This window comes from Ornithorhynchus anatinus, chromosome X1, assembly GCF_004115215.2.
Source record: "Ornithorhynchus anatinus isolate Pmale09 chromosome X1, mOrnAna1.pri.v4, whole genome shotgun sequence".
Classification (NCBI taxonomy): domain Eukaryota; kingdom Metazoa; phylum Chordata; class Mammalia; order Monotremata; family Ornithorhynchidae; genus Ornithorhynchus; species Ornithorhynchus anatinus.
Window position 1 is genome coordinate 58931902 of NC_041749.1, and position 25524 is coordinate 58957425.

The 25524-nt window shown below is 42.5% G+C and overlaps 1 protein-coding gene and 1 non-coding gene across 7 annotated transcripts in view; one reads left to right on the forward strand and one right to left on the reverse strand.

Moving 5' to 3' along the window:
• The window catches only part of FRMD4B (FERM domain containing 4B), a 336920-nt gene that overhangs the window by 178098 nt on the left and 133298 nt on the right, over positions 1-25524 (forward strand). Inside the window, exon 1 of one of the 6 annotated variants that reach the window (XM_029050700.2) lies at positions 21553-21598. The exons of the other annotated variants lie outside the window; for them this stretch is intronic. The gene's annotated coding sequence lies outside the window, so the exon portion shown is untranslated. Of the gene's footprint in view, positions 1-21552; positions 21599-25524 lie in introns of those variants that run through there. 6 annotated transcript variants of the gene reach the window in all.
• On the reverse strand, positions 9707-9844 carry LOC114806695. The gene has a single exon (XR_003754757.1). It is a non-coding gene; the product is annotated as a small nucleolar RNA SNORA7 (small nucleolar RNA).

Genomic DNA, 25524 nt, shown 5'->3' on the forward strand with positions numbered 1-25524 from the left:
CTCTGCCACTTGTCCGCTGTGTGACTTGAGGCAAATCATTTAACTTCTCTGTGCCTCAGATTCCTCAATTGCAAAATGAGGATTCAATACCTATTCTCCCTCCTACCTAGTTCTGTGAGCCCTATGTGGGACAGGGACCTTGTCCAACCTGTTTTATTTGTATCTACCCCTGTGCTTAGAACAGTGCTTGACACATAAGAAAACACTAAACAAATATTACTAAAAAATAGGTCCTATGTGAAAAGATTAAAGGAATTTGGATTGCTTTAGCCAAGCTAGGAGAAAACTAAGGGGTGAAAATAAGTGTCTGACTATATGAAAGGTTTTCAAGGGGAGAATGCTGAGTAGTTGCTCTCCATGACTGCTAAGCACTGAAAAAGAGGAAATGACTCAATAACAGTTATGAAACAGCGTGTTCTAGTGGACAGAACACAGGCCTGAAAATTAGGGGACCTGAGTTCTAATCCCAGCTCTGCCACTTGCCTGCTGAATAAATTGGGAGAGTCACTTAACTTCTCTGTGCCTTAATTTCCTCATCTGTAAAATGGGCTTCAGTACGTTATTCCTCCTCCTTAGACTCTGAGCCCTAGGTGGAGCAAGAACTGTGTCTGACCTGGTTATCTCATATCCACCGCAGCTCTTAGTACAGTGTTTGGCTATAGTAAGCACTTAACAAATGCCATTATTATTATTATTGAGTACTCACTGGATGCAATGTACCAAACTAAGATTTGGGAAGTAAAAATAAGCAAGTAACACATTCCCTGATCACAAGGAGCTAGCACTCTAATGAGGGAGACAGGCATAGAAGTATTTTAAGCAGTTATCAAAATAAATTAATTAAATGTAACAAGGGATTGGTCTTCATATTGTGAGATGGAGACTGTCTCTGAGCTGTTTGCATTTCCCCAGCACTTAGAGTGCTCAGCACATAGTAAGTGCTTACTAAATGGCATAATCAACCTGCCAGGATCGGGAAAAATCAGAGTAATCATCTATAAGAGTCTGCTAAACCTGCTGAATAATAATTAAATCTTGCTACTGCTGATGAGGATGATTACTGGCAAGGCAAGTGTACTTAATGTGTGCAGAGCCAAGGAAAGTAACTTTTATTCCAATGTAATGCCAAATATCTAGCTGAGTAACTTCTTGAACCGGGGCACTACAAAGCTTGTTCTTGGCATAGGCATGAAAAACCTACATATCTCTATAAACTCAGCCCTGTAGACAGCCATTTTCATAAATGATACACATTTCCCAACTGTGCCCTGTGTTTCATGGACTCATCATTCTGCCCAAGCTACCTGGGCTAGCTGAAATCCAGCTGGAACATGTTATGTATTGTACAGGTAATTTGGGAGAATAGTAATGTGAGCTCATCCACAATAAGATGCTTCAGTAAAGCAGCAATTGTTCTAAGGGGAAAGAATAGGAGCAAAGTGAAATAAAACTGCCTAAGACATCAGCAGCCTTCTATTTATACCAGAATCCTTTTAATCTGTTGAGAGGATTAGGCTATTCTTGATGCTGCTGCCAGCAATGTCAAATCCTAGCTAACAAGCTGAAAATAGAGGCATAAGGGGAAATATGTGATTTAGCATGTTCTATAAAGTTCAGTTGGAGCTGGAGATTTGGTTACAATATTTTTCTGGGGATCAGTGGCAAGAATTCTATGCTACCAACTCAAAAGAGGCTAATATATCTTGAAACCTTGAAAGTCTGTTGTAACTGAGCAGAAAATCTGGGTAATCTGGGACCCAAAAGGCCAATACCTGAAGTTAATGAGTTGCCAAAAGAGCAAATCCATTCCGGTTGTCAATACTGGACTCAGAATCTTTAGTAGTCCTCTGATGGTTTGTTGCATGGTTTAAAAAATGTCATATGAAGAACTGTTTCTGTTGACCTATCCATTTTTAAATTATTTCTCTCGTTCCATTTTATGTAGAACTCTGACATGAAAAAATCAATTGCATATCTAGGAGAGGCTTGTTGCTAACCTAATTCCTAATATGATTTGTGACAATTCACTTGGTGTACCCCCCCCCCCAAAAAAAATTGGATGGCTCAAATGGAGGAGTAGGGCCATAGGTTGGAAATTCTAAATAGCTTGATTGCTTTAAAAAGATAGGGCAGAGGACAGAGGTTTGAGTACAAATGAGATTGAAAGCAATAAAAAGTATTACAGAATTTTCATAAAGATATCTTTGTAGATTTTAACATTCCCTAAATAAACTTTGGGGGAAGGGGAGAGTTAAAACTTTAAAGGGAGAACTCAAATCTACTTTAAAATTAAACTAAATAAGCACAACTTCCTACTTTTCCCTTTCATTTTTTCCTTTTTCATATTACCTTGGTTATAGGAAAGTGTGCCATATTTGAGATGACAAGGCTATTTTCACTTTAATCCCTACCATTCTACATTCCCCCAGACTGTAAACTTCTTGAGGGCAGGGATCGTGTCTGCCAACTCTCTCAAGCACTTAATACAGTCCTCTGCAAAGAGCAAATGTTCAGTAAATGCCATTGATTTGATTTAAAGGTTTATGAGGAATAGAGCTTTGATTTTTTTTCCCCTATTATGTTTTTTTAAAAAATCAATCATTTTTCTTATACCAGAAAAACATTAGTAAACTGTAGAATAGTAGATAGTAAACTGTGTGAATAGAAATGTTGTTTAAGTATTGGAAATATTGCTATAAAATTTGAAAGTGCTATGCTTAATCTGCAGCGTAGAACATTTGACTAACATGTGGCTATCTGGAATTGTCATAATCATAGTTTTCCCTCTTATCAGACAAGTGACTGTCTTTTTGGGTCCCTTCCCTTCGTGCCATCTGTCTCTCACAGGGAAAAATTGTAATTCAGTTAGCGAAGTATATGTGTAACATGTTTCAGTTGTTCAAAGAAAAGCACCACTGAAATTTAAGAAAAGTAATTGTAACTCTCAAGTGCTGGTCTAACAATTGGAGATGCCCTGCAGTGTTTTCAAAATTTGAAAAAAAGGAATCTAGTATCCAAAAAGATGGTATCATTGCTTTCTTAACTGTAATTTTAAAAAAGTTAGTAGATGGAATGCCTTACTTTAGTGCATTCCTTAGGGTTGAGTCTGAATGAACTATTACTGGGTTACTGCATATCTTCTAGCTTATCTTTTTAAACTTGCAATCACAGTGATGCAGCAATGTAAACCCTGGCCTGTAATCATCTTTGGGTGTTTTGAGTTGTGCCCTACAACACCTTATTATTAGGTGATCCTGGAATTACCCTTCAGCTTTTTGTCTGAATGACTAGTGTGGTAGCTAAAATGCTCTTTTTTTATTATTATTTTGGTTTTCTTTCTCTTACCTTGAAGCATCCTTTCATCAAGATTACAAAGAATCTTCCCTTATCTTCCCTCTTAAGAATAGGGGGGCTCAATTCTAGTGGGTGAAGCACACCTGTCTATCCCTCCTTTTGCCTTTAAAATTGAAAAGAGATTCTTGCCATATAGTCAATCATATTTATTGAGTGTTTTCTGTGTGCAGAGCACTGTACTAAGTGCTTAGAATACAATTTCATGTCCCCCATATCATTTTGAATTGAAGTTTCAAATCCTTCCCACTTCTTCCACTCTCAGTAATTCTCTAATTATGCTCACTCTTCAAGCACCTCCAAGGGTTGCCCATCCATCTTTGCATCGAGCAGAAACTCCTCGTTATCGGATTCAAGGCATTAGATCAGTTGTCTCCCCATTACTTATCCTCGCTCCTCTCCCACTACAACCCAGCCTGCACACTCTTCTCCTCTAATACCAATCTATTCGTTGTTCTCTCTCACCTCACCCACCCTCAACCCTTTGCTCGCACCTTCCCAACTGCTTGGATCTCCTCTCTCCATATCTGACAGAGCAGCACTTTCCCCATCTTCAAAATCTACTGAAATCATAGTGCCTCCAGGCAACCTTCCTGGACTAAGGTGTCATCCCCTACACCCTATTTTCCTTCCCCACTGCCTCTCCCATACAATTAGTCACACCCTCACAGCATTAATGTGAGTACTGTAATGTAATGTAATGTAAAGTACTTCCCACACAGCATTAATGTGCATATCTTTATACTTGGTTGCTTCCCCTAGCTGTAATTTATTTTAATTTCTGTCCCCCCCATTAGACTATAAATAAATCAATCAATGGTGTCTATTGAGTACTTACTGTGTGCAGAGCACTCTACTAAGCGCTTGGGAGAGGGTGTACAACAGAGTTGGTAGACACGTTCCTTGACTACAAGGAGTTTACCGCCTAGAGGGGGAAGACAAACATTAATATAAATAAATAAATTATGGATATGTACATAAATGCTTTGGGGCTGCGGATGGGGTGAATATCAAGTGCTTAAACTGTTCAGGTCCAAGTGAATAGGCGATGCAGAAGGGAGAGGGAGTCAGGGGAAAGAGAGTTTAACCAGGGAAGGCCTCTTGGAGGAGATGTGATCATCTATCTTATATGAAGTGGGAGGGAGTTCCAGGTCAGAGAGAGAACATGGACAAGGGGTTAGTAGTGAGATTGAGGTACAGTAAATTGGCATTAGAGGATCAAAGTGTGCAGGCTGGATTGTAGCAGGAAATCAGGGAGGTAATGTAGGAGGGGGTGAGCTGATTGACTGAGTGCTTTAAAGCCAATGGTAAGGAGTTTGAAGTGTTTGATAGCAGAGATTGTGTCTACCAATTGTATTATACTCTCCCAAATACTTAGTATGCACAAAGGAAGTGCTCAATAAATGTCATTGATTTCTAAATCTTATTTCCTGAGACTACCTAATTCCATTTGAGTTGCACCTAAGATGGTAGATATGACTTTTCCTCTGCTTTTTTAATGTTTAGAAGTGATTTGAAGGCTAAGGACTAGAAAGACAGGAAGTAGTTCTAATTCCAATTTTCCCCTAACATAATCTCTGGACATTCCAGATTCAGGCTCCTTGTTGGTGAAATTGGGATAGCCATGCTTCAGTTTCTCACCTACAAAATGGACATGACTACTTGCATGGCTATTATGAGAAAAGTAAATATGTGGAATAGTCATCATTTTTCAGAAAAAAATTTTTTCCGTGCCTTGTAGCAGCTAACACAGACACATATCCTATTATCCATGGATAAATTGATCGGCAATAATAATGATGGCATTTGTTAAGTGCTTACTATGTGCCAAGCACTGTTCTAAGCTCTGGGAGGATACAAGGAAATCAGGTTGTCCCACATGAGGCTCACAGTCTTAATCCCCATTTTATAGATGAGGTAACTGAGGCACAGAGGTTAAGTGACTTGCCCAAAGTCACACAGCTGGCAAGTGGCGGCAACCATGAACAATTTACACTGCCCTTTAAGGAAAGGACAGATACTTTAAAAAACAATGGTAAAATTGAGGTTTTATAAGTAATTTATGAATTAAAGTTTAACTAGGAAGGTTCTACCACTGCTAACTCATATCTTAATGCTTGGTGTTCTTCCTTTGATTTGTACTGGAGAAGGATACTGTTGTGGTGTCCATCAGGTTGTGAGAAAAAAGAGTCCCTGAGGAATCCCAGAGCACAAGCTAACCCTACAACTACCTGCCTCACCTCCAAAGTGAGTGAGAAGAGGAAGTTAACAATTTCTGCTGTCTTGTCAGTTTCAGTGGGCAAAAACCATAACCATTTCCTGTCATACATCCTGTGTTTGGCTGAAAGGTACAGTTTATTCAGAAAGAAAGTTTAAGACTGTAGGCTTTTAAATAATTGGCCTGTTTTTGATATGCTTTATATTCTGATCTTGCTCTAGGCTTTTGCAACACCTTGTTCAGAACCTTTGTGATTGCTTGGTGTAGTAAGCAACAAAAACATGTCCTGCAGTATTTTTATACTTGTAAATTTTTTTGTATTGGTCTTTACTACATTTTAAATTAAGGACCATTTTCCCAACTCTGCTTAAATGGTCTAGGTTTAAAGAATTCCAGACAATCTGAAGCAGTAAAGTCTACCCCTCAAATAAAAATAGTAGTCATTTTTGCGGCCATGGTTACCTTGCTTTGATCACTTTTAGATCGTTCCATGTGCTTTTTGAAAAGAGATTTCGGGTGTTTTCCTCTTTCTGAAAGAGACCATATGATGGTTTAAGGTGTTCATTAAAACAAAGTTTAAACCACTTTGTTCATTCATTCATTCAATAGTATTTATTGAGCGCTTACTATGTGCAGAGCACTGTACTAAGTGCTTGGAATGTACAAATCAGTAACAGATAGAGACAGTCCCTGCCCTTTGACCGGCTTACAGTCTAATCAGGGGAGACAGACAGACAAAAACAGTAGCAATAAATAGAACCAAGGGGATGAACATCTCATTAAAACAATAGCAAATAAATAGAATCAAGGTGATGTACATCTCATTAACAAAATAATAGAATCAAGGTGATGTACATCTCATTAACAAAATAAATAGGGTAATGAAAATATATATAGTTGAGCGGACGAGTACAGTGCTGAGGGGAGGGGAAGGAAGAGGGGGAGGAGCAGAGGGAAAGGGGGGAAAAGATGGCTTAGCTGAGGGGAGGTGAAGGGGGGTAGAGGGGGAGCAGAGGGGGAAGAGGGAAAAGGGGGGGCTCAGTCTGGGAAGGCCTCTTGGAGGAGGTGAGCTCTAAGTAGGGTTTTGAAGAGGGGAAGAGAATTAGTTTGGCAGAGGTGAGGAGGGAGGGCATTCCAGGACCGCGGGAGGACGTGGCCCAGGGGTTGACGGAGGGATAGGCGAGAACAGGGGACGGTGAGGAGGTGGGCGGCAGAGGAGCAGAGCCTACAGGGTGGGCAGTAGAAAGAGAGAAGGGAGGAGAGGTAGGAGGGGGTAAGGTGATGGAGAGCCTTGAAGCCTGGAGTGAGAAGTTTTTGTTTCGTGCGGAGGTTGATAGGCCACCACTGGAGGTTTTTAAGAAGGGGAGTGACATGCCCAGAGCGTTTCTGCAGGAAGATGGGCTGGGCAGTGGAGTGAAGAATAGACTGGAGTGGGGAGAGAGAGGAGGAAGGGAGATCAGAGAGAAGGCTAACACAATAATCCAGTCGGGATATTATGAGAGCCTGTAACAGTAAGGTAGCTGTTTGGGTGGAGAGGAAAGGGCAGATCTTGGCGATATTATAAAGGTGAGGCCAGCAGGTTTTGGTGACGGATTGGATGTGTGGGGTGAACAAGAGAGCCGAGTCGAAGATGACACCGAGGTTGCAGGCCTGAGAGACGGGAAGGATGGTCGTACCATCCACAGTGATAGGGAAGTCAGGAGGAGGACAGGGCTTGGGAGGGAAGATGAGGAGCTCAGTTTTGGACATGTTGAGTTTGAGGTGGCGGGCAGACATCCAGATAGAGATGTCCTGGAGGCAGGAGGAGATACAAGCCTGAAGGGAGGGGGAGAGGACAGGGGCAGAGATGTAGATCTGTGTGTCATCTGCATAGAGATGATAGTTGAAGCCGCGAGAGCAAATGAGTTCACCAAGGGAGTGAGTGTAGATGGAGAACAGAAGAGGGCCAAGAACTGACCCTTGAGGAACCCCAACGGTTAGAGGATGGGAGGGGGAGGAAGAGCCTGCGAAGGAGACCGAGATTGAACAGCCAGAGAGATAAGAGGAGAACCAGGAGAGGACGGAGTCTGTGAAGCCAAGGTGAGATAAAGTGTGGAGGAGAAGGGGATGGTCAATGGTGTCAAAGGCAGCTGAGAGGTCAAGGAGGATTAGGATAGAGTAGGAGCCATTGGATTTGGCAAGAAGGAGGTCACGGGTGACCTTAGAGAGAGCAGTCTTGGTAGAGTGGAGGGAACGGAAGCCAGATGGAGGGGGTCCAGGAGAGAATGGGAGTTAAGGAATTCTAAGCAGCTAGTGTAGACGACTCATTCTAGAAGCTTGGAAAGGAAGGGTAGTAGGGAGATGGGGCGATAACTGGAAGGGGAAGTGGGGTCTAGAGAGGGTTTTTTTTAGGATGGGGGAGACATGGGCATGTTTGAAGGCAGAGGGGAAGAAGCCATTGGAGAGTGAGCGGTTAAAGATAGAAGTTAAGGAGGGGAGGAGGGCAGGGGCGATGGTTTTTATAAGGTGAGCGGGAATGGGGTCCAAGGCACAGGTGGAGGGGGCGGCACTTGCGAGGAGGGAGGAGATCTCCTCTGAGGATACTGCAGGGAAGGATGGGAAAGTAGGGGAGAGGGTTGGAGGGGGGAGGCAGGAGGGGGAGGGGTGACTTTGGGGAGCTCAGACCTGATTGTGTTATTTTTCATGATGAAGTAGGTGGTCAGATCATTGGGGGTGAGGGATGGAGGAGGAGGAGGAACAGGGGGCCTAAGGAGAGAATTAAAGGTCCGGAACAATTGACGGTGGTGACAGGCATGGGTGTCAATGAGGGAAGAAAAGAAGTTTTGCCTGGTGGAGGAGAGGGCAGAGTTAAGGCAGGAAAGGATACATTTTAAATGGATAAGGTTGGCTTGGTGCTTGGACCTTCACCAGCAGCGCTCGGCAGCTCGAGCATAGGAGCGTAGGAGGCGAACAGAGGCAGTGACCCAGGCCTGTGGGTTAGTGGAGTGACTTTAGACCTGAAGTGTTGAAAATATTGCCAGGGCATATAAACACCACTACCAATCCATAGTTAATTTGGTGGTGTTTTTTTTTTATTCCTTCCTTTGGATTTGTACACATTCAACTTTCCAAACATCTGTGCCACCTCTATTTCCATTTGAGCTCATAATACAGTTTATTTTTTTAGTCTTTGGGATGGTTGGTTCAAACGAAGCAAGTTTTTCTATTTTTTTTTCTGACAAACCTCTTAACCAGACTGTGAACTTCAAGTTATTTTCTTTGAGATATCACAGTGCCAATTTCAAAACAGTGCCCTCTATTCACTAACCAGTTGCATTCATCTTATTTTTTCAGCCTCACTCACTGTATTAGATTTCAAATAGAGTTGAGTGCTCTTAAAAATAGCCCAGCAGTAGTTTTGCATGTTTGATCAAATCCAACTTTTTATTTTTATCTCCACAGCCATTTTCTCTTTCTTTAACACCTAGTTAGTTGCAGTTTCGCTCTACCAGTAAGACCCATTACCAAAAAAAAAATAAGCTTAAGGTCAATATTTTTTAAGCTAAAACACCTATTCGGGAACATTTTATTCCACAGATTTTGTTTCTGCAACATCATTTCACTATTTTATATTACTCTGATGATGGTTGTGCCTTGTCTTTGTCTTATGCTGTTGAGTCATCTCCAACCCATAGCGACACCATGAAAACATAATAATAATAATGTTGGTATTTGTTAAGCACTTAGTATGTGCAGAGCACTGTTCTAAGCACTGGGGTAGACACAGGGTATCAGGTTGTCCCACGTGAGGCTCACAGTCTTAATCCCCATTTTACAGATGAGGTAACTGAGGCACAGAGAAGTTAAGTGACTTGCCCACAGTCACACAGCTGACAAGTGCAAGTGGCAGAGCCAGGATTCGAACCCATGATCTCTGACTCCCAAGCCAATGCTCTTTCCACTGAGCCATGCTGCTTCTCAAACATCTCTCCCAGAAAGCCCCACCTCCATCTGCAATCGTTCTGGTAGTGTATCCGTAGAGTTTTCTTGGTAAAAATATGGAAGTGGTTTTACCATTGCCTCCTTCCGCACAGTAAACTTGAGTCTCTGCCCTTGACTCTCTCCCATGCCACTGCTGCCCAGCACAGATGAGTTTTGACTTTTAGCAGATTGCCTTCCACACACTAGCCACTGCCCAAGATAGGAATGGAATGACTATGCCTCTGCTTGACTCTCCCTCCCGTAGTTGAGACTGGTAAAGTTCTGGAAACTCTCCAGGTGCGACCCTTAGAGGGGGTTCTGTGTCTTAGATTTTATCAGTATAAATGAGATGGCACCATCCAGTATAGACACTTCATCCCGCACAAATGGAGTCGTCAAGATTACATTACTAATGTGACTGGAATTTTATAGCATTAATTGAGATGCTTTATTTCTTTTGATAAAGTTATTGAATATCTGAAGACTTGAGGTTTGCCTTTAATGAACTTTAAAGCCACAGTAGTCTGGCTGCCCTGGTTCCCTAACCAATGAAAGAAGAATAGTGCCACTTTGTTAGGTTGTTGTGTGAATTAAGGTGGTGTATACTTGAGACTTGTGCAGTCTTCTCAGGATTTTTGTGTTTTCTGGTGTGTCACCCATGTCACCGCCTGTTTTCTTTTCCTGTCTCATCTTCTCATCCTGTTAAAACCCACTTTCTCCCCTCTCTTTTCTCATGACTTCCTGTTGGCTCCCTTGTGTCTATAGCCATATAATAATAATAATAATAATAATGTTGGTATTTGTTAAGTGCTTACTATGTGCAGAGCACTGTTCTAAGTGCTGGGGTAGACACAGGGTCATCAGGTTGTACCACATGAGGCTCACAGTTAATCCCCATTTTACAGATGAGGTAACTGAGGCACCGAGAAGTTAAGTGACTTGCCCACAGTCACACAGCTGACAAGTGGCAGAGCTGGGAGTCGAACCCATAACCTCTGACTCTCAAGCTCAGGCTCTTTCCACTGAGCCACACTGCTTCCCAATCAATGGTGGTATTTGTTAAGCGCTTACTATGTGCAAAACACTGTTCTAATCGCTGGGGGATACAAGGTGATCAGGTTGTCCCACATGGGGCTTACAGTTTTCATCCCCGTTTTACAGATGAGGTAATTGAGGTCCAGAGAAGTGAAGTGACTTGCCCAAAGTCACACAGCTGGCAAGTGGAGCTAGGATTCGAACCCACAACCTCTGACTCCCAAGCCCGGGCTCTTTCCACTGAGCCACGCTGCTTCTGATTATTTCTGTGTTCCTCTGGGTTGCAAACTTCAACAAGAAACAGTGATTGTGTGGGGGTGTATGTGGGATACATGATATAGGTACACCCTTGCTAATCTACATATGATTGATCTATGGGTAGTGTTCCCAGAGGCAATATTCCTTTAGGGAATCAGTATATAACCAGTCACACCTTTTAGACAAACTTCACCATCGCTGATATCATCTTGGAATGCGAAGGACAACTGTGCCAGTATGCTTTTGAGTGTTCGCGTGGATCCCCATGTAGTCCTTTAATTGTGTTTGTATCCCTGTGTAGTCCTTTAACAGTCTTGAATAATAATAGCTTTTTATGGTATTTAAGGGCTTATAATGTACCATATACTGAACTAAGTGCTGGGGTAGATACAATCTTAGGTTGAACACAGTCCTTCTCTTACATGGGGCTCACAGTCTCTACAAGATGAGGGAATTGAGGCTCAGAGAAGTTAAGTGACTTGCCCAAGGTCACACAACAGTCAAGTGGCAGAACAAGGATTAGAACCCAGGTCCTTCTCATTCCCAGGCCAGTGCTCTATCCACTAGGCCATGCTGCTTCTCAATTTGAACATGAAAGTAGGGATATGTAGTGGGTCCATTCTTGATTAATTTATTCCTCCTATCCATGCTGGAAGATGCAATGAGATTGGAATACAGATATTAGAATGTGCTTCCACAACTCTGGGAAATTCTTTCAACTCAATAGATTTCAAGCGTCATAGAGAGTCCTAAAGACACTCATTCAGTAATCCTTTTGTTTCTCCCTCATTTCCCTTCCCTTCCTTCCTCTTCCATTCCCCCTCTCATTTCCTCCCTTCTCTTCCCCTTCTTCCCCACCAGTCCTCTCAAAGCCCTACACCAAATGCCTTGCACCCTCAAAGGTCCACCCACGAGCTCACTGAAATTGAGAAGTTGACGCCCCTAATGGCAACACTGGGCTAAATGCTCTCACATAATTCTGCTATCTAGGTGTACACAGACAAAGTGATGCAATGATAGATAAGGAAGGAGAAAATTAAATAAAAAATGTCAGTACATTCTTTGGAAGACCATCAAACAGAACACTCAGCCTTCTCTAAGGCTGTGAAGCCTGGACCCCACCCAAATGCCACAGTTGACTTCTTGAGCAGATCCACCAGAGTCATTTATGTGCTATGCTAAACATTACTGAGCAAGACACAGTCTCAACCAATGAAGTTCTGGAATGAAGTCTACAAACACTGAAGCTATGCTCACTTTAACATACCTGTGCTGGGTGGGGCACATGGAATAAGTAACAGCAGGTATCCAACCACTAACCCGTAGCTGAAACTGTAAAAAGGGCAGCGGTAAGCTTTTTAAGGAGACGGTATAACAAGACCTCAGACAGTGCTGTACCCCAGCAAATAACTGGGAGTCTACTGTCACAGATAAACCAGCATGGTGTCCTCCATTCAAGAAAGGGGGTGCTCTCTTGAAGCAGAAGCCTCATGAGGATCAAGAGACAAGGAGGCAAACAACACCAGGCACTGCAAACATTGAACCTGACAACACAATAAGGGGAAGCTTTGTGTGGGCACAATATGTGAGTCTTACATTGGCCTTTTCACTAACACATACACCCACAAGCATATTTTACCATCAATGGTATCTTGGATAAAGAGGTATATATTATATATATAGAGAGAGAGAGAGACACATCTATATAGATAGATAGATAGATATATAGATAGATAGATAGATAGATAGATAGATAGATAGATAGATAGATAGATAGATAGATAGATAGTGAGAGAGAACTTTCTAACCCAGGATATGTCAGTGGGCAGGAAAAGATCTGAAAAAGCAAAAGGGCTAAAATCACACTATATTTTTTTAATGGTATTTGTTAAGCACTTACTATTCATTCAGTCATATTTATCGAGTGCTTACTGTGTACAAAGCACTGTACTAAGTTCTTGGGAGATAGAGTATAACAATAAACAGACACATTCCCTGCCCACAATGAGCTCACAGTCTAGTGGGGGAGACAGACATTAATATACATAAATAAATTATAGTTACTATGTGCCAGGCACTGTACTAAGCCCTGGGGTAGATACAAGATAGGTTGGACACAATCCATGTCCCACATGGGGCTCACACTCTTAATCCCCATTTTACAGATGAGGAGTTTGAGGCACAGAGAAGTGAAGTGACTTCCCCAAGATCACAGAGCAGAAAAGTGGCAGGGCCGAGATTAGAATCCAGGTCCTTCCGACTCCCAGGCCAGTGCTCTATCCACTAGGTCATGCTGCCTCTCAGCATATTATTTCCACAGAGTCAAAATGCATGTGGGGACCAGGATTGCTAGAGGCTAAAGGAATTCACATTATAGTAATATTCACCTCCAAACCAAAGGGAGCCACTTGATCTATAGAGAGTTTTTGAGTTTTTCAGAAGTATGGCTCTATCTCCTGTAACTCCTATTGTCCTTAAACATTGAGCCTGCAAGTTCTTTTCTCAATCAGTGAGTTGGGGAGAGGTTACTAAAATACTACAAATTGGTAATCCTCTATTAATAGAATATTTCCATTTTTTCTCGCCTTTTTCCCACAAACTCTATACTCTTCCTCTTCCTGAAATTCATCTTAGTTCTGAGCAAGGTCTATCCTAAGGCACATAAGTCTAAAAATCCTGACTCCTGAAGCTTCAGGAAGAATACCCTTCAACTCTTAGCTCCCGGTACTAAAGATATTGTATGTTTCACATTAATCTGACTGCCAGAGCAAGTTTAATAACTTGAAAAATATTTAGTATTTCTAAATGGTTTGGGAGTTTCTTCTTTAGCTAAGTTGTTTTCATACTTTGGGATCTCTAAGGATGAAATTCAGAAACTGTAACCTTGTAAATTTTAATAGGGTAAAGTCAAAAGTCTTGGTTGCTATGTTTAGAGTCTGGGGGATTTCATTGGATCTTCAAATGGTCATTTCTAACACAATGTAATTTTTTTATTATTTTTTTTGAAGAGCACAAAATAAAGGTGCCTTACAGGTTAGCATAAGTTTTCTGAACTGAAAGATGCAGGAAATTGCAGGCAGCTTAGTGCTGACAGGGCCCATTCACTCCCAGAGTCACAAGATCAGAGGTCCTGTAGAAATCCTTTGTGGCTTTGGACAATCCACGGTGGCTTCACTCTGGGTTGAAATGGCTCCTCATTTGTGAATGTCTGGAGTGCTGGCATGACACTGGGGATCCTACTGAACTCCCAGGACCCAGTTTTCTCCAGCAGTTTAGAGAAGGGGCTTTTCCCTAAAGGAAAAAAATGCAGCTGAAGTGAAAGTATCTTGCCAAAAAGAAGGCTGACATTTAACTGCAAGTACCCATAGGATTCAGCTTAATGTCTCCAACTACCTCATTTCTGCTGTTGGCCTTCTAACTTCTGTTTTCATTTATTTTTCAAAACCCAAGGACAGGGGTGTATTACAGACTATATTTCAGACCCAATATCTGCCATCTGAAAAATTGCACATGCCCTAAGGTGCAGCCAGAGAACATAAAATCACAACTTTTGCTCTGGGAGTAATGGAAAAGGTACAATCCAGAAGAGATACCTTCTTTAGCTCCCCTTGTGCCTCCTTTTTTTCCCTGGTACCTTTTTACCCAGCGGATACGATGTGAGGAAAGTTACTTGGCAGCTAAATTTTACTTTTTTATTGCTTAGGGGGAAATGAGTAATGTGCTTTCCCATCTTGGGCATTTTTCTGGGACGAAGAATACTTCTAAATGGGCATGCTTTGTTGAAGGTGTCACCTGACAAGATCTCAAATATTTTCTTCCTCTAACAGATAGTTTCTTGTTTATATATGTGTGTGGAAATTGACTACTCTTTTCCAATAGGTGAAGACTCATAAATAAAACACAAAGGATAATATTCAGCAATGGAATATAATAAAATATCTTTTATTCTTCTTCAAAGGACTGAGAAGAGAAAATATTTTACATAGGAAACAGTCAGGGTTTTTTTTCAATAGGAACTCACAATTTGAGTCTTGACTCTATAATAGGTAAGTAAAAACACAATGACAGAATCTGCAAAGAGAAAAAAAAATTGGCATAAACATCAGAAAATTCACAGTCCTAAAGTTGTAATCACTTAATCTGGTTTTCAGTCAAATGAATGAGAGACTTGCACTTAATGGGATTTTTAGGGGGGCGGGTGGGGGGTGGATTAGGACAGCTAATATCCACTGCCCAGGAACTACAGGAGAGTTTATTTCTTTTGTGCAATTGTGTCTTTGGACAGGGTTCCTAATTGCTCTGGGAATGTGTGTAATTGGAAATTACTGCCCAAGGTGTTGCTTTTTCCTTCTTACCTACTAAAGATTCCTAAGGATTTTCAGTTCAGATTTTCAGTTCAGAGAAGCAGTGTGGCTCAGTGGAAAGAGCACAGGCTTGGGAGTCAGAGGTCATGGGTTTGAATCCCGGCTCTGCCACTTGTCAGCTCTGTGGCTGTGGGCAAGTCACTTAACTTCTCTGTGCCTCAGTTACCTCATCTGTAAAATGGGCATTAAGATTGTGAGCCTCAGGTGGGACAACCTGATGACCTTGTATCTACCCCAGCGCTTAGAACAGTGCTCTGCACATAGTAAGTGCTTAACAAATACCAACATTATTATTATAACTTCTCTGTTGTTCTCTAAAGTTGAGCCTATATAGGAATAGGAGAACCGATCAACTGCTTTTTTTTCTTTTTCTCTGTGGCAACTATTGATTTTCCTTGTGTAGGCATTCAGTTCCTGCAATGTAAGTCAACAGTTGTGGGAGAAGAAACAAGGGTTTTCTGTGTGCTCCTATGCACATCTGGTTTATTTTCAGGTTGGCCACACCACAGTGGGCAGCAGGTCATCCTGCCACTCTCGCAGGTCCCTATTTCCCGTGGAGTAGACATCATTGGGGGTGAGAGCTGGTGATGTGAGCTGGTGTTATGCCTAAGTTAACTGGGCAGCCCACAGAGCTGTTGTGGTGCCGTAGCCTGGAAGAACCAACCTTTAGCCCCTCAAGAGGAGGGATTGCCTGATCATCCCACTATGATTACACCACTGCTACCCAGAGCCCTCCAAATTTGAGCCCTCCAAATTAGATGCCAAAATCAAAATCTTTTGGGCCCCTCCTCCCCAACAGACTCACAATTCACAGACTCACAGCTGATTTAGACTGAGAAGATGACTGTTTCAGGACCATTTTTTGGAGAAAAAAAAAGGTACTGGAACCAAGTATCATGGCCCTGCGGTCGAAAAAAATAGAATCAAGGAGGAAACAGGAAGGTAAATTTATTTCATTTTTGCTGCATTATGTGACGAACACCTGAGCGCTCTGTAAATGTTCAGATAAACATCGATGTGTGGAGAATTAGGCAAAAGCCCCCGACTTCTGACTGGACCAGCCTTGGCAATTTATGGCTCATGACCCATAGGAGGCTCTTCTCGAAACCAAATGTGTGGCTCAATCATCTCCAGCCCTGCCCCAAGGAAGAGCGGCTCTGTCGGGGATATGGTGCAGCCTGACCCCGGGTAGCAGATAACGGGTGTGAGGGCTGTCTGTGGTCTCCAACCCCTGCTCCTTCCTGCTGCTTAGAGGATCCCCAGGGGGTGATGGGATTTGTTCTCTTTGTCTTTGCTATGGGACCATTTTGCCAGAAGTTTGGAAGGCAAAGCTACCCCCTTGGCCATCCAGTCACAATCTGTTCCCTCCCATTTTTTATTGTATTTGTTCATTCAGTTATATTTATGCAGCACTTACTGTGTGCAAAGCACTGCACTACGTGCCAGGCCTCCCTGCCCACTCGGCTGGTAGCTGCAAAGGACTCTGAAGCGGTACTGTTCCTGGGAAAGCACCCGCTTGTTGACAGGACATAGCCGCAAAGTGGTGTGCCCATCTACCCCCAAACTCCATCCTCTGATCCACTTTGCTCCCAGCCCCTGCTCACAAGAATGTACTGTTGTAACTCTGGGAGCATTGAGCACCATCAAGGGACTGGGGGAGGGAACACTGTACCCCCTCAAATTCCTGCAGGCTAGAAGTGGGGGGAGAAGGTTGTTTGGAAAATTTCTCCTGGTCCTCAAATACCTTGGGCTGGCCCTGCAATTTTGTCCTGCTTGAGACACTTCCCCCTATACATACACATGGCCCCAGTCCCCCTCCCAGCTCCTAGCAAGGGAGCTAGAGACAGTCCGGGCAGGGTCGGGGCAGCTGTTCACGTGGGCATAAATTCCAGTGTCAGCCCATCACACTGCCCTTCCCCTCCCCCTTTCTGGCTGGTGCTTGGGCCAGGAGGTGGAGAGGAGCGGGGTGACACGACAGATCTAGCTAGGATGGCAGCAATAACTATTCCTCTAAAGTGACTGTGGCTTTGGCTTAGTGTGATGTAATGATGTCATCATGGTGCACCATGCACGAAAAAGTCATCAACCCTTGGTTTTGCTGCACTCATTCAGGGCACACAATTTCCATTAGCGGCAACATGATTTTCACACCAAAGCAAGTTATAAAAATTCATCACTATTTATACAGCACCTACTGTGTGCAGTGCACTGTATTAGGTACTTGGCAGCATACAATAAAAGTAAAAGATGTGGTCCCTGCCATCACTGAGCATATAGTCAAATGGGAGAGACAAGCTAACACAAATTGCAAGGATACAATTTGCACAAGACTAATATGCAGTAAATAAATAAAAGAGATTATTCAAATGAGTGATGGCTGTTAGGAAGATATGAGCAGGGATAATCATGGAATACTTGGTTATGAGGTGGATTTTTAGGAGGGTTTTGAAGCAAGGAGGGATATGGTTTGGCAGAGTAGGGGATCAGGTTTGATGTAGCAGGAAAGGTGTGTGCACCTGTTAGAGTTGGAGTGTTGAGAGTGAAGTCCAGTTAGAAGATGGCAGGGAGTGTCTGTGTATTGTTATATTGTACTCTCCCAAGTGCTTAGTACAGTGCTCTGCTCACAATAAGTGCTCAATAAATACAATTGAATGAAGATGAACTTGGGAGACAGTAAAGCGTGTGAGCTAGGGTATAGTAGGAGAAGAGAGCAATTAAGTAAGGAGGAGGGAGCTGATGGAGAGCCTTAAATGCAGTGGTTAAGAGTTTTTGGTGTTGAGAGAAATGGCTAGGCATTGAAGGTTTTGAGGAGGGGACTGAAGTATTCTGAATGTTAACCTACTCACTGTACCTCAAGCTCGTTTATCTCACTGCCGACCTCTCACTCATGTCATTCCTCTGGCCTCTCCCCACCTTTAAAACCTTATTGAAGGCACATCTCTTCCAAGACACCTTCCCTGACTAAGCCCTCATTTCCTCTTTTCCCACTCCCTTCTGTGTCTCCCTGCATCACCTATAAATTTATTTGTATTAATGTCGGTCTCCCTCTCTAGACTGTAAGCTTATTGTGGGTAGGGAATGTGTTATATTGTTATACTCTCCCAAGCACTTAGTACAGTGTTCTGCACACAGTAAGTACTCCATATATATGGTTGACTGAATGGCATGTTTAGGAGAATTCAAGCCACTAAGCATAGTACACCCATGTGGAGCAGACCATAAGCTTGTTATGGGCAAGGAATTTGTCTTATGTTGTATTTTCTCATGCCCGTAATACAGTGGTCTGTGCTCAGTAAATACAAAGGACTGATCCAGAGCACCACAAACAGAAGCACGGTTGTAGTAGCAGAAGTTGGGTCACCAGCAGGATTCATTAAGTACTTAGTAGATATCGAGCTGTGTCTGCTCTTCCTCCCCTCCCCTTCTCTCCCTCTCCTGCCCTCTGCTCTTCCCCTTTCCCCTCCCCTCAGCACTGTGCTTATTTGTATATATTATTTATTATGGAGAAGCAGCGTGGCTCAGTGGAAAGAGCCCGGGCTTGGGAGTCAGAGGTTGTAGGTTCGAATTCCTGCTCTGCCACTTGTCAGCTGGGTGACTATGGGCAAGTCACTTCACTTCTCTGGGCCTCAGTTCCCTCATCTGTAAAATGGGAATGAAGACTGTGAGCCTCACGTGGGACAACCTGATTACCCTGTATCTACCCCAGTACTTAGAACAGTGCTCTGCACATAGTAAGCGGTTAACAAATACCAACATTATTATTATTACCCTATTTATTTTGTTAATGAGGTGTATATCTCCATGATTCTATTAATCTTGATGATGATGTCAAGTTTTGTTTTGTTCTGTTTTGCTTTGCTGTCTGTCTCCCCCGTTTAGACTGTGAGCCCGTTATTGGGCAGGGATTGTCTCTATCTGTTGCCGAATTGTACATTCCAAGCGCTTAGTACAGTGCTCTGCACATAGTAAGCGCTCAATAAATACTATTGAATAAGGAGACAGATAAAGTAATCCATCCAGATGGTGCCAAGAGCTTTGAACCAGGATCATAGCTATAAATATGGGGAGGAAGCAGGGGATCTGGAAAATACTTGTGGAAGAAGAGCTGGCAGGATTTAAAGACAAACTGAATGTGGGACTTAAAAGGTAAGTCAATCAATTCATCAGTTGTATTTATTGAGTGCTTACTGTGTGCAGAGCATTGTTCTAAGAGCTTGGGAGAGTACAATGTAACAGAGTTGGTAGACATGGTCCCTGCCCACGAGTTTACAGTCTAGAGGGGCAGACAGACATTAATATGAATAAATTACAGATATGTTGATGATATTTGTTAAGTGCTTATTATGTGTCAAGTACTGTTTAAGGGCTGGATTAGATTCAAGATAATCAGTTTGGACACAGTCCCTGTCCCACGTGGGGCTCACAGTCTTAATCCCCATTTTACAGATGAGGTAACTGAGGCACAGAGAAGTGAAGTGACTTGCCCAAGGTCACCCAGCATACAAGTGGTAGAGCTGGGATTAGAACCTAGATCCTTCTGATTCCCAGACTCATGATCTATCCATTAGGCCATGTGCTTCTTACGTGTCCTGAAGTCTGCATAAGTCGATATGTACATAAGTGTTGTGTGGCTGAGGGGTGAATAAAGGAAGCAATTCTTAGTGCAGGGGTGACACAGAAGGCAGTGGGAGATGAGGAAATGAGGCCTTAGTCCGGGAAGGCCTCTTAGAGGAGATGTTCCTTCAATAAAGCTTTGAAGAAGGGGAGAATGATTGTCGGATTTGAAGAAGAGGGTGTTCCAGGCCAGAGGCAGGACGTGGGTGAGAGATCAGTGGCAAAACAGGCGAGATCGAGGCACAGCGAGCAGATGGCACTAGATGAGCAAAATGTGTGGGCAGGGCAGTAGTAGAAAAGCAGCAAGACCCTTATCTGACACCAGGGTTGTGAGGCCTCCTGTGGAGGAGGGTATATTTTCAATCGGGTTACTAAAGGTAGGAAAAAGTTTAGGAAGAAAGCTGAGGTTCAGTTTTTGACATTGTTTAAGGTGCCAACAAGTCATCTATGTGAAGATGGTCTATAAGATTCATGACTGCAGCACTTATGAAGGCAAGAATGCTCTTCCTTAAACTGAGGTGATACTCATTATTTACCCTGGTCTCGTAAACTGAGAAACTGAATCCCAAGTTAGTTTACTCCCATGGGCTTGTGAGTCATCTACAGTTACTCCTGTAGCATAAACATGGTTATTTAGCACTTCAGGCAGTTATTTAGTGGCAAAATTGGACTTCGAAGAGACTTTCTCCTAAGCAGAAAAATGATTCTTTTCCTTAAATTAAAATTGCTGTGATTCTCATAGTCTAAAAAACTGACTCCGAAGAAAGTAAAAACATAAATTCTGAATTTGACACCATGTTAAAATTTTGTCTTCTTAAGAGTTTCAGTAGTAAAGCGAAGCATAAGATTTGACTTTGGTGCTTGCTACATGTAGTTACAATTTGAATGAATCCAGCTTGAGGCCACTATCTTCTAAGATATCCTTCTTCTGTACCTGCAAGTATATACTGTAATTGAATACAATTAAAGTAATACTTCTGCCCTTTCAATCGCTTCTACCTCTTTGGAATTTACAAAATTGTAAGGTTTGGACAGGGTGTTGGCCAGCTCTCACAACACCAGGGTGAGGCAGCCCCTGATTCAAGAAAAGGAAAAACTTTTCCACAGGGAATTCATTACCCCAGAAAGTTGTGCCGGCAAAAAAAAATAACAGTTGGTTCAAGGGGGGGTGGATAAATTCACGGACAAGAGGTCTTTAATGGATTCTTGTTATAGAAAAAAGTTGATGTTATTAGGAGTATCCATAACCATGAGGATTGATATCAACCTTGACACTGTTCCTTGACGTCTGCTTTGGTGTCACCATGAGCTACAGAATACTGGGATGTATAGGACATTGGCCTGGCCCAGCATGGCATATCTAATGGTGTTCTAAACTCCCTAGGTCTTGAATTAGAATCGAATCTTTCCTGGCAATGCATGTCTACATGTCAAAGCAATCTGAATCATTATAAGCTTAAATTTTAGAAATTACTCAAAGCAGTCACTTCTAGTTACAGAGAATATTCAGAAACACCTTTTAAAAAAAAGACTTTGATTTTTCTTTTAAAATCTGAAAAATTTCTGTGGCGCTCTGACTCATGATGAAAGCCTTTTGTTTCTGAATCTGCAATCAAAGCAACACACTGTACGATCATTTCCTTGAGATTATATGACAACGGAAGGACTCAGTATTTGTGTGTCCCTACTTCCACCAGCTCGTATTTGGAGAAAAACACAAGTGCTTAATACATGCGTCCTTTGTTCTCTACTTGGTTTTCTTCACTCCCTTTAAACGAACAGAATTCATGGTTCAGAGGTAAGAGAATATGAGAACATTTTTTTCCCTGATATTTACCAAAGGGTGTACAAGATATTTACAGCTGTTTGAATGTATTTTAACGTAATAAGAACAATCTAAGTATTAACAATATAAACTGAAATTTTCTTGTAGCCCTTCTGGGCTGCTCCCTGAAACTTTTTGCTTCACTCTTTTCTATAGGTTAGTCAATAAAAGTACTTGACTGTGCTGAAGTTTGATGTTTGACATGTGGATATGCTAGCAGTTTGCTATCCTGCAGTTTTCCTGTCATTGTTTTAAATGCTGTCTTGGCTCTTTAATACATGTCTCAAGTTTCATTCTTTTTGTTTGGGGATTCTTATAGGTGACATTGTTCCCGAGATTAATTTTTTTTTCACTTTTTCCACTACTTTTGCACTTCTGAAGTCCAATTAAGTTTTGTTTTAATTAATAGGAACAAGACATAAAAAGGCATAAATCAAGCCCTCTGGGAAGGGAAAGGGAGAGATTGCCAGTAATCAGCACAGTAATCCCTTTCATTGTGTAGCTGTTAAATGTCTCATCAGCAAAATCTGTTTTGCTCCTATCAATTTTTTGAGAGGTTTAGCCGCAGAGATACAGTAACCTACCAGCACTCATTAGCAAGGTTTCAGAAAGGATCTTTTGATTGAGTTCCTTTTTTGCCTTGAGAAAGAGGCAGGAAATTGCATTCTGTCACATCCATTATAGTGGTTAACGCTATTCATGTAATCAGGCACACACAGGGAAAAATGTTAACTTCATAACTGCCATTCTTGGGGATAACAATCAACAGTTAATTGAAACTTTAAGATTTGGTAGGGAAAATATTGCATTCTTCTTGAAGTATATTATTCTTCTCTGAAATAAAGGATATTCCCTGAGCTCAACTACATTTATCTGTTATGCCTGAATTATGCTTTCCTGAAATAATAGCATAACCTTAGATAGGAGAAGGGAGTACATAAGGGTAAAGAGATACTGGTAAACATCTGTTGGAATACAAAGGAAACAGTCTTGTGGAAAGTGTTGGAAGGACATCTGGGAAAGAAGGAAATCTATGGAAATGGTGGATAGGATTTGAAATTTGATTGCAAAGCGGGAGTGGAGAGTCATTAAGGAAATAAAAACGTGAGAACCGGATTTGATTTGTGCTATCATCAGGGAGAGAAGGGATCACGTAGCTGTAGAAGGTTATATGTTGGTGAAAAGTGCCTGGCACATAGAAAGAGCTTAACAAATACTACAGTTATTATTCCTGGCTGCATCAAAATTAGTAAGTAACTTGAGATGATACTGAGGTTCAGGAAAAGTGACTTTTGAACTCAAGGTTCATAGAACTATCACAAGAGTAGTCAAATTAGTTCCTCTTATAATAACAATAATAATAATAATTGTGGTATTTGTGCTTACTGTGTGACAAGTACTGGGATGGTTACAAGTAAATTGGGTTGACACTGTCCCTGTCCCACATTCATTCATTCATTCAATAGTATTTATTGAGCGCTTACTATGTGCAGAGCACTGTACTAAGCGCTTGGGATGAACAAGTCGGCAACAGATAGAGACAGTCCCTGCCGTTTGACGGGCTTACAGTCTAATCGGGGGAGACGGACAGACAAGAACAATGGCACTAAACAGCGTCAAGGGGAAGAACATCTCGTAAAAACAATGGCAACTAAATAGAATCGAGGCGATGTACAATTCATTAACAAAATAAATAGGGTAACGAAAATATATACAGTTGAGCGGACGGGTACAGTGCTGTGGGGATGGGAAGGGAGAGGTGGAGGAGCAGAGGGAAAAGGGGAAAATGAGGCTTTAGCTGCGGAGAGGTAAAGGGGGGATGGCAGAGGGAGTAGAGGGGGAAGAGGAGCTCAGTCTGGGAACGCCTCTTGGAGGAGGTGATTTTTAAGTAAGGTTTTGAAGAGGGAAAGAGAATCAGTTTGGCGGAGGTGAGGAGGGAGGGCGTTCCAGGACCGCGGGAGGACGTGACCCAGGGGTCGACGGCGGGATAGGCGAGACCGAGGGACGGCGAGGAGGTGGGCGGCGGAGGAGCGGAGCGTGCGGGGTGGGCGGTAGAAAGAGAGAAGGGAAGAGAGGTAGGAAGGGGCAAGGTGATGGAGAGCCTTGAAGCCTAGAGTGAGGAGTTTTTGTTTGGAGCGGAGGTCGATAGGCAACCACTGGAGTTGTTTAAGAAGGGGAGTGACATGCCCAGATCGTTTCTGCAGGAAGATGAGCCGGGCAGCGGAGTGAAGAATAGACCGGAGCGGGGCGAGAGAGGAGGAAGGGAGGTCAGAGAGAAGGCTGACACAGTAGTCTAGCCGGGATATAACGAGAGCCCGTAATAGTAAGGTAGCCGTTTGGGTGGAGAGGAAAGGGCGGATCTTGGCGATATTGTAGAGGTGAAACCGGCAGGTCTTGGTAACGGATAGGATGTGTGGGGTGAACGAGAGGGACGAGTCAAGGATGACACCGAGATTGCGGGCCTGCGGGACGGGAAGGATGGTCGTGCCATCCACGGTGATGGAGAAATGGGACTCACATGGGACTCACAGTCTCGATCCCCATTTTACAGATGAGGTAACTGAGGCCCAGAAAAGTGAAGTGACTTGCCCGAGATCATACAGCAGACAAGTGACAGAGTCAGAATTAAAACCCATGATCTTCTGACTCTCAGGCCTGTGTTCTATCTGCTACACCAAGCTGCTTCTCTAGTATTGCTATCCCCATTTTATTGGATCCCACAGCATGGCGTAGTGGATAAAGCACTGGCCTGCGAGTCAGAAGGGCATCAGTTCTAATCCTGGCTTCGCCACTTGTCTGCTGTGTGGCCTTGGGGTAAGTCACTTCACTTCTCTGGGCCTCAGTTACCTCATCTGTAAAATGGAGATTGAGATTTTGAGCTCCACGTGGGACAGGGACTGTGTCCAACCCGATTTGCTTGTATTCACCCCAGCGCTTAGTACAGTGCCTCGTACATAGTAAAATCTTAACAAATATCATAAGAATAGTAATAGTTATTATTATTACTATTACTATAATGGGGAATACATTAAAATTTTCCTATAAGTCAAGCTTTGAAGAACTACAGACTGATTCAACTTTATATTTCTGTGCATGTGTGTGTAAGTAAATATATAAAATATTCTAACCCTTTCTTAATGCACACTAATGGGATATCATTATTTCTACTAAAATAATTTTGATTATTGTTAGCTCCATGTTGAAAGTTTACAGATAAGTGAGAGCAACAAGTAACCAGACAATTTCAGTTACAGTTCTGAGCTGTGGCTGCCATGCTTTCCTATGGCTACGAGTGTGCCAGGGGAAACTAGTGTGAGCAGCATACTTTCCTAACTTTAATAAGAATAATTATGGTTCTTGTTAAGTGCTTACTATGTGCCAAGCACTATTCTAAGAGCTGAGGTAGATAGAGGTTAGTCAGTTTGGATACAGTCCCTGTCCCACATGGGACTCACAGTCTAGAAGGGAGTAAAATTTAATCCCCATTTTACAGATGAGGTAACTGGCACAGAGAAGTAAAGTGACTTGCCCAAGGTCACACAGCAGACGTGGCAGAGCTGGGATGAGAACCCAGGTCCTCTGACTCCCATTCCCTTTACATTCGGCCACGTTACTTCTCATGCTGTAACTTTCTTTACAGAACCAAGGTGGCCCTTTCAGAGCAATGTTTTGTAATCTGAGGTAGGCAGGCGGTGAATTTTCTGAAGGGAGAGGATGAAAGACAAGAGAGAGCAACTTGAGAGCCATGGGTAGGGAAATATCTAAAATTTTTAAAAGAGATTAATAGCAGTGAAGCCAGAAGGGAATGAAATAGGGAATTTACAGATGGTGCCTCTAAGGACATTCTAGTTGGAGACCTCAGGCTATGCCTTGAACCACAAATGCTTTTAATTAAGATG